The following is a 10,245-nucleotide window of genomic DNA, read 5'->3' as shown; positions in this document are numbered from 1 at the left end:
TTCACTTTATTTTAACTATATCTCTATTTTGGATGTAAATGGTATGTTATAGAAGAGTCCAGACACTTTTTTTGTGATTTTAGTTGGTTTTGAGAAACTTGCCCCAACCAGTAACACACTTTCTCATGATCATTCTCCAGTGCCAGGACTTAGCTAAAACATGAACAAAAGCTATATAAAACACCAAAATACATCCTGTTAGAAATTGCAACACTCTCAGTATAGTGATGCGGGTCTTTAGATGTTGTAAACATGAAATTGTGTCATTCTGAACTTTATCTGCAATGTTATATTCCATTTTGTGCGACTCGGGCCATACTTTTCCGTGTCTATGTACACATTGAAATATTACAGCTGGATAGGGGAAACCGCTCGAGTTGCACAAAATGGAATATAACATTGTTTTATCTAAGCCCTGGCACTGCAAAACGAGTATGGGGACGTGTATTGCTGGTTAGGGTAGATTTAAAAAAAGGTCTGTACTCTTCTATAACATTTACATCCAAAATATAGATTTGGTTCAAATCATGTGAACTTCGTCTTTGAGTTAAGTTTTGTTTTGTGAAGATCAAGACTTTATTTTCCACCTCAGGCTTTTCCTTTGTGTGCATGTGTGTGTGTGAACATGCGTGTCTCTGTGAACATGCATGTACTGTGTGTGTACATTTTGTGCCATGTACATTGTGACAGGTGCGCATTATGGTGAACACAACCACAGGATGGCTGACCCATGTGTGTCTCAGTGGAACTATTCAAACAGCAGCAATAGGATGGATTCAGAGTGATATTAGTCTCTCTGCCTTCGCCAGAACAGCAACAGCTTTATTCATTACAAGAATGCAGTGGGGGCCTCCCGGGTGGCGCAGTGGTCTAGGGCACTGCATCGCAGTGCTAACTGCGCCACCAGAGTCTCTGGGTTCACGCCCAGGCTCTGTCGCAGCCGGCCGCGACCGGGAGGTCCGTGGGGCGACGCACAATTGGCATAGCGTCGTCCAGGGTAGGGAGGGTTTGGCCGGTAGGGATATCCTTGTCTCATCGCGCTCCAGCGACTCCTGTGGCGGGCCGGGCGCAGTGCGAGCCAACCAAGGGGGCCAGGTACACGGTGTTTCCTCCGACACATTGGTGCGGCTGGCTTCCGGGTTGGAGGCGCGCTGTGTTAAGAAGCAGTACGGCTGGTTGGGTTGTGCTTCGGAGGACGCATGGCTTTCGACATTCGTCTCTCCCGAGCCCGTATGGGAGTTGTAGTGATGAGACAAGGTAGTAATTACTAGCAATTGGATACCACAAAAAAATTGGGGAGAAAATGGGATAAAAAAAAATAAAAAAATAAAAGAATGCAGTGGGAGGTTTAATGTAATAATTATTTGCCTCCTCGTCTGCATTAGGCATAACTAATCAGACAAACACTGCCTCAAATAGCTTTCTTTTCAGTGTAAGAAACTCTGAGTTTGCTAGTAAATGTTTTAACAAGTTTGCAAGCAGGTCGGGACTGCATTTTGTTAATATGTTCAAACCAAGAGGACTGGCTCGGATCAGTGTTTTGGATTAGCCCTTTGATGTAGATGATAGGGTTTATAGAGAGAACTTTAGTCTTATGATAAAACATGAGCATGGGCAATCACTCAAACAACACTAATGACTGTTGTACCCACTCTATTAGCTATGATTGTGTTTGTTTCTTCACAAACATACTTGTTGGTTCTAATCAATTATGAATCATCTGTGTGATTCTCTGTTGCCACTGTGAGGGGAGACAGCTATGGAGTTTCTCCCCATCGCTTTGGATACCGTTCATTCTGTTAATATAGAGCGGCTAGAGATGCAAAGCTGTTTGATCTGTCTCCTGGTATGATGATTAGAGGAACGCATGAGGACTTCTTAAAACAGCAGGTCTGGAAGAGGACAGAAGTGTTTGATCTGTCTCCTGGTATGATGATTAGAGGAACGCGTGAGGACTTCTTAAAACAGCAGGTCTGGAAGAGGACAGAAGTGTTTGATCTGTCTCCTGGTATGATGATTAGAGGAGCGCGTGAGGACTTCTTAAAACAGCAGGTCTGGAAGAGGACAGAAGTGTTTGATCTGTCTCCAGGTATGATGATTAGAGGAACGCATGAGGACTTCTTAAAACAGCAGGACTGGAAGAGGACAGTGTTTGAACTGCTGTTTGGAAAACCATTTTGAGCTGACCAGCATTCGACTGATCTCTGATGATTTTTTTGTTTGAAATCTCCGGACCCCGGCCAACTTTAGTTTGTGGTAAAAGTATTCTAGACACATTTTATTCTGATAAAAATACTGTTCGTTGACGCTAGTGAGGTTTGAGGCCAAATAAGGACCAGGCTATCGCACTGAAGGAGGCAGGTATAGGCCTGATATTACAGTAGTACAGTCAGAATTTAAAATTGTGATAAAAAAAAAAAAAGTATAGTAAATATAAAACGATAACATTTGTGTGCCATTTTGGGGTGCAAATCATTCTTCTCCAACCACCCACTTATGTCTATCCTTTCTTCCACTGCATCTCCTTGAAAGCTTCTGGTGCTGTGATCATCTGGAGACGCCACCCACTCAGCAGCATCTATTTCCTGTTTCTCTCTCACTGGCAGCTTTTTCTGTTTTAATTAAACCTTCATCTGGGTGGCAGAAGAGTGTAAAAAAATCTGAGTTATGATAGCAGCGCCGCTCGCCACCCCACTATCTGCCTAATTGACTGCACCGCGTCTCCACGAACGACGCCTCCCCTGGTTTGCTTTGGGAGGAGAGACTGAGCTTTCTGCCTTTCTTATCTCTCTTTTTTTCCCTTTATCTCACTTTTTCCTCTCCCTCTCTCCTACTGTAGCTGGAGGCTGCTGGCTTTTTGTTGAACTCCATGTTGCTCTTATATGTCTAACAAACTAACACTGCTTTCTGCTGATATTTTTATCAAGCTGGAGAGCAAGGAAATCCAACAGCTCAGGTTTACAGTAGGATGTACAGCTAACTGCCTAAATAATGGAAACACTGATTAAAGTGTGCAAATAGGGCGGGCCACCACGAGCCTCCAGAACAGCTTCAATGCGCCTTGGCATAGATTCTACAAGTGTCTGGAACTCTATTGGAAAGATGTGCCACCATTCTTCCATGAGAAATTCCATAATTTGGTGTTTTGTTGGTACTGATACAGGTGTATGCTACTTTGAGACCCCTCTTTTCAAAATCACTGAGATCTAGCCATGGTAGCCAAAATACTGGGCATACTTATACATGACCCTAAGTATGATGGGATGTTCATGCTTAATTAAATACAACTCAAGAACCTGCTTTCAATATACGTTATATCCCTAATTTCCTGAAGTGTTTCATTTATTTTGGCAGTTACATTACCTGTAGTTGTTGGCTCAGGTTTAGTTACTGCCGAGACAACAGATTACCTTCTGTGAAAACGTTTACTCTTCTGTTTACATCAACTTGAATTTCAGCGAGTTGATTGGTGAATAATCACTCTTTCAGTCTCACAAGATAAAAACATAAATATAGATGGAGATTTTCAAGGTGGGAGATGTATGTTTTCATCTCCTTTCTGAGAACATCTTCTTCTGCTCTGTATGTAAAGGGGTAAAGAGGATAATGTCCTACCAATAGGTTAATTGCTAAATCTGTAGTTTTGTGTGATCCTCACATCAGTGCTTTTCTGTTGCAGCCTGTTCCAGCACTACTGCTACTCCAGCGGGGGAATGCGTCACACCTCCTACACCTGTATCTGTGGAACGTAAGGCACTCCCCCCCCCCCCCACCTGTATCTGGTGAACATAATCTATAATTCATGAAATTCATCTTCTTTTACCACTTCAATGGGCCATTGGCAATGGTAATAGCTATGACCACTATTCCGTTTTGAAGTCGCCTCAGCTATCTTTACAAAGCGACATCCCAGCTAGTGTGTTTTATGTCTTTCTCCATTTTGTTTACTACAAGTTACAGCATTGCTTTCTTCTAGGACATCCTTCAAGCCACTGTAACAGTCCCAAGCCCTCAGGTTTTCAGTTCAAAGCTCTACAGTTCAACTGTATCATCAGAACATGCAGCTGGCAGTAGAGATAACATGTAGGATTCAGGGGAACTGGCACTGTATGCAGGGACTGGGGTGTCTTGACATTTTGGAGCCCAAGCTTTACTGTACTGTTTGTGCCACTGGCAGATCCAGTTCCTCTCTGCTGGTCCAGGACTGCTACTGCTGGTGGTGAACAACATCAGTCTATTTTGGATTAAATGTTTTTAAGTAAATATGATGATTACAGTTTGGCCTGTAAACTGTTGTTATAATGAGCTTCTCTTTTTCTTAATTTAAGAAAAAAGTATGAGGATGATTTTGCACAAATGTGGTTCTATTTTAATTGACTCGCATGCCCACTATCTTGATGATAAATGTTTTTATATATTCAACAGAGGACACAACTCAGTTCTGTACTATGGTCATCTAGGAGCTCCCAATGACAAGTCTATAGTGGATGATACATGGTGAATCAGCAATCACTGTATATACTGTACCTCAGTTGATCCAGCCAGGGGTACTAGGACCACTGGGGGTACTTGGCCTATCCACTTGAGAAGACTCATGAGACCATAGGCCTAATGGTAAAATGCACATGAGGGGGTACATCAAGGGTACTCCTGGCAGAGCAAAATTCAGTTGGTGGTACAGTGACAGAAAAAGGTTCAGAACCACTGCACCTTACTGTTACATTTTGCTCCTATTTTCTCCTCCTTTGTTTTATAACACAAGGCAAACAAAATATTCTGGGGTTTTCATGTAGTTTAGCTACATTTGGTATCAAGAAATATTCTTAGAGATCCATTGTTTCTCAGTTTTAGATCGACAGTACAGTACTGTATCCAAAGAGAGTTACACCTCCCCCTGCTGTCCATACTATAGTTGTGTCTTACTGTAGTTTTTCCCCTGTTGTTTTAGGAAACATGATGGATGCCGTGCTGTCCCTGATGTGATCTGACCCTGGATTCAGTCATCATATAGCCTAACCCTAGAGTGTGATTGAAGCTGTAAGATGTTTCACTATATATTTAATATGAGCTATTATTACATAAACAGTACAGGTTTTATGTGGCAAAGTGGCAGCTTTAATACCAGTTGAATGATAGGGCAACATTTAGATTTTTGCCAAAATAGATATACCCAAACATAATTATTTTACATGAGATGGCCGGAAAACAATAACATAGTTTTAGAAAGGTCTGGAACTCACCTTTATGGTAAAATAGTTATAAATGGCTGAGGTGTACTCACTTTTGAGAGCATAAGCTCAAGTACAAATATTGTGAAAATATGAAAATGTGATTTTATACTGAACAAAAATATAAACGCAACATGTAAAATGTTGGTCCAATGTTTCATGAGCTGAAATAAAATATCCCAGAAATGTTCAATACACACAAAAAGCTTATTTCTCTCAAATATGTGTTAACATCCCGGTCAGTGAGCATTTCTCCTTTGCCAAGATATTCAATCCACCTGACAGGTGTGGCATATGCATTGGGAGAAAAGGCCACTCTAAAATGTGTAGTTCTGTCACACAACACACATTCCTGCCCACCAGATCTGTTGAATGTTAATTCCTCTATCATAAGCTACCTCCAACGTAGTTTTAGAGAATTTGGCAGTACGTCCAACCTGCCTCACAACCACAGACCACGTGTATCCACACCAGCCCAGGAGCTCCACATCCGGCTTCTTCACCTGCAGGATCGTCTGAGACCAATCACCCAGACAGCTGATGAAACTGTGGGTTTGCACATCTGAAGGATTTCTGCACAAACTGTCAGAAACCGTCTCAGGGAAGCTCATCTGTGTGCTAGCCGTCCTCACCAGGGTCTTGACCTGACTGCAGTTCGGCGTCATAACCTACTTGAGTGGTTAAATGCTCACCTTCGATGGCCACTGGCATGATGGAGAAGTGTGCTTTTCACGGATGAATCACCGTTTCAACTGTCCCGGGCAGATGGTAGACAGCGTGTATGACTGTGTATGGTGTTGTGAGGGTGAGCGGTTTGCTGATGTCAACATTGTGAACAGTGTCCCATCGTGGTGGTGGGGTTATGGCATGGGCAGGCATAAGCTATGGACATCGAACACAATTGCATTTTATCAATGGCAATTTGAATGCACAGAAATACCGTGAGGAGATCCTGAGGCCCATTGTCGCGCCATCACCTCATGTTTCAGCATGATAATGCACAGCCCCATGTCGCAAGGATCTGTACACAATTCCTGGAAGCTGAAAATGTCCCAGTTCTTCCATGGCCTGCATACCCACCAGACATGTCACCCATTGAGCATGTTTGGCATGCTCTGAATCAACGTGTACGACAGCGTGTTCCAGTCCCCGACAATATCCAGCAACTTCGCACAACCACTGAAGAGGAGTGGGACAACATTCCACAGGCCACAATCAACAGCCTGATCAACTCTATGTGAAGGAGATGTGTCGCGCTGCATGAGCCAAATGGTGGTCACACCAGATACTGATTGGTTTTCTTAACCACTCCCCTACCTTTTTTTAAGGTATCTGTGACCAACAGATACATATCTGTATTCCCAGTCATGTGAAATCCATATATTAGAGCCAAACAAATTTATTTAAATTGACTGATTTCCTTATATGAACAGTAGCTCTGTAAAATCTCTGAAATTGTTGGATGTTGCATTTATTTTTGTTCAGTGTATATGGTTTTATTTTTTTCTGATTCAACAAAGTGGGGAAATAGGACTTGAAATGACTGAAATGCTTTCTAAATATAGTACCAATCAAATAATTTTTCATCTCAACATGAAAAAATACGAAATAATTTAATATAATTTAAAGAAGATCGCTTTCTCTTGATTACAGAATTTAATATAATTAAAGAAGATCACTTTCTCTTGGTCACACTTTGGGCTTAAAGCTGACGTTGTAATGAGTATGCACACATTTGAATGGTGTCTCTGTGCAGCTCAGTGGACATTTAGGAGAAGATTGCCTATGACCGAAACGACTTACTATAAGATTTCACATTTCTTATAGCTGTAAAATAAATAGCATCATACTTAGTGACAGTACCATATTGGCACTATTTTATATAACTGTCGACAGAGAATTTTCTCCTAAATTCAAACACCATTCAAATGTGTGCATACTCATGACAATTTCAGCTTTAAGCACAACGTGATTTCGTTCTTCTGTGACCAAGAGAAAGTGATGATTAAATTATATTAAAATATTTCATATTTTTTTATGTTGAGAGCTCTAAATTGCTGAGAAAATCACAGCAAGATGAAACCACAATGGCTGGACTCGCAAGACCGTCACCGCTCATTTGTAGTCTCTCAAGCTGGGCTCACTCGCTCAGAGGAACAGATAATCAATTCTTTGTCTGGATAGGCCAGAAAATGTGACAGGTCACTCCCTATGCAAATGTCGGTCTGAAACCTGACACTTCAAGTCAGCTCTGCTTAGAGAGTGGAATCGGAGAGCAGACAGATGGGGCCTTTTGGCATTATTTGTCAGTCGGAACTGGTCCAGAACCGCTGAAAGACTAAACATCTATGAGGCTATTAAAAAGATGATGGTGTTTGAAAGGGGAACTCTTGGACAGCCACTTTAACATACCCACTAGATTCTTCATGAACGTTTGTCTTAGAGGTTGAAAGTTGAGCAGGTTTTAAATATTGATACACAGAAGATGGATCCTTTAGTCTTGTAGCCCAGAGTGGCTCTCCCATGGGTTTATCCATAAACATAGCACAGCTTGACTGTATTTGAACCTGAGGCAGGCTGCCGTGTGCATAGGGATACTGATGGAGATTTAAAGTGGCTGTGTGGAGCGCCCATGGTGACACAACATGAGCACCTTTGAAAGGCAAACCGCCTCCGCTCAAAACTTTTATTCATTCGGATGTGCATGCTGGGAACAATTTATTATCTGTTTGACATGGGTGGAGAAAGCACTCTGGGGCTTTGCTGAAGTCATCACGGACCATCATGGCTCTCATTAAACACATGCATACTTACAAATATATCTAAATCAAGTGTCAGCTCCCTTCATCCATATATGCTTGTGAGCAAATCAAATGGGCTATGCCTTTAATAGTGAATACTAGATCCAGTCCACCAAACAAGTCTTGTGTTTCAGAGGTCAAGTGGACAGAGATGCACCGTCTGGCTGACCGGGTTCACCTAGAGGAGCTGGTGAAGATTGGGATCCTGTGTGGGAGTGTGGAGGACATGCTGCAGGTCCACATGGGCTCTGTCTTCATGCCCCACGGCCTGGGACACCTGCTGGGCATCGACGTGCACGACGTGGGCGGATACCCAGATGTCAGTACTTCCTGAACCATCCAGGGTGAGACACTGGTTTCGGTCCAAACACTTATAAGACACACCCTCGTCCACTTACCCTCGCATTATGCCCTTGGGGGAATCCCCGTCGCCATCTTGGAGGGCTGTCCAAATGATTGGCCAAGCAAGAGAAGTTTACAACGTAAACCCCTCAGCCCTCGTTTTTAGATAGGCTTTGCAAGTGTACAATTATGTTCACTCCAGGGCCTGAAACAACCCATAAATCAAGTCGGTGAAAACTTATCAAGTCGGTAAAAAAGTCGGTATCAAGTCGGTAAAAAAATATCAATGGAGAAGTCAACAAAGTTTACGTAAGTAAAAACGAATGCAAATACGTTAGAAATTGTGCTACTAATGCACATGACGGCACAAACACGTCTCAGTAAATATGTTTTTGTCTGGTTATTGTTGATGAATCGTTACTGGAGAAATGAGACCAAGTTGAGACATTGGACGAGGTGGATAAGGTATAGTAAAGGCAGTTTATTCAAAGGTAAAGATATCTGGCAAAGCGTGCTGCACAGACTCGTTCGTTCAGTTCTTAGGGAACTATCGGAAAAGAGCCCCGAAACATGGTGTGCAGATCATTTATACAGTAAAATGACGTAGGTATATTCTGGGAGTCTGTTCGTTGGATTGGTCGATCTGGGTCGTGGGTAGTCCTGTTCGGGCCTGGTGTCGACGTTCCATTGGCTCTTAACATTGTTCTTTGTCTTCGAGTCCCAACCTTGAAAAGAATGTGTGTGCGTGTTGTTGTTGCAGGGGCCTGTTCTGGGTGTGGGTGTGTGTGTCTGTGGTTGTTATCTGATGAGAGCAGAATGTGTCTGAGAGAAAAGCGGGGGGGGTGGGTGCATGTTGTGCAAAGTATAGCTTGTGTTGAGAAGTTGTTATAACAAGTTTCCAGTATCTATTACAATTTCTTACATTATCTTTCGGAAATTGTAGAAATAAAACATTTTCCTTCTTCAGAAGTTCCAGCTAGGCTAGCTAACGTTAGTTGGCTAATTCATTTGCTAGCTATCATACAGTAGGCGTATATTAATAATTATATATTTAATATAAGTAGACATGCACTCATAATTGACTGTAGCGCATATAAAGCACCCACCACCTACCCGTGGCTGAAAACACAATCATCACGGGATGAACGAGTGATGAATTTCCGGCCAAGGGTGGTCTATTTAAAAATCATTCCTCCCTCCCTCGCCCCTTGCCTTGCAAGTGTATACTCGTCAGACGTCATGATACGTCATCAGAAGTGTCCACTTAATTTGAGGGCTGAGGGGATAGGGTGTGTCTTTTAAGTGTTTGGACCGCATAAACGGATTAATTAGAGTCTCAATTAAAGGTGCAGTCTGTCATTTCTCTGTACTCTGTAGCATCCAGGCAGAGTACAAAGCACAAGCAACTCATTGATATGTGAATTATATTTCTAAGTTATAGCAGTAGTTCTAATGGTGTATGTCTGTTGTTGGCTAATGGTGTATGTCTGTTGTTGTCTAATGGTGTATGTCTGGTGTTGTCTAATGGTGTATGTCTGGTGTTGGTCAGGATGTGGAGCGGGGTCCTTGTCAGGGAAATAACATATGCATTTACACTGGCTAGGAAGTATATGCTGTATCGAGTACAGTACTGATCTGTATCTTCTGATATTGATTTAGCGGTGGAAAGTACAACTTTACTGCCTGTACTTATCTACCTAGTACACATTAACATGGGTTATTAGATTATAATTACACTGTAATAAGGTCTCAAATGGGTTACATTCATCTGTGCAGTTGAGACAAATTCACCCCACTGCCCTCCTAATCCAAGTGGGCATATCAGTAATAGTCAATATTGTTAGGGCTGGGATGCATTTTCCATTTATGACAGA

General features: G+C 42.2%; 1 long non-coding RNA gene across 1 annotated transcript; it reads left to right on the top strand.

Moving 5' to 3' along the window:
* Positions 1-1,364: 1,364 nt before the first annotated feature.
* LOC129854445 (uncharacterized) lies at positions 1,365-8,291 on the top strand. Its single transcript, XR_008759304.1, has 3 exons — positions 1,365-3,748; positions 4,949-5,037; positions 8,164-8,291. It is a non-coding gene; the product is annotated as an uncharacterized LOC129854445 (long non-coding RNA).
* The last annotated feature ends 1,954 nt before the right edge of the window (positions 8,292-10,245 follow it).

The sequence above is a fragment of the Salvelinus fontinalis genome, chromosome 4 (assembly GCF_029448725.1).
Source record: "Salvelinus fontinalis isolate EN_2023a chromosome 4, ASM2944872v1, whole genome shotgun sequence".
Taxonomy (NCBI): Eukaryota; Metazoa; Chordata; class Actinopteri; order Salmoniformes; family Salmonidae; genus Salvelinus; species Salvelinus fontinalis.
This window is presented reverse-complemented; position numbering and strand designations above follow the sequence as displayed.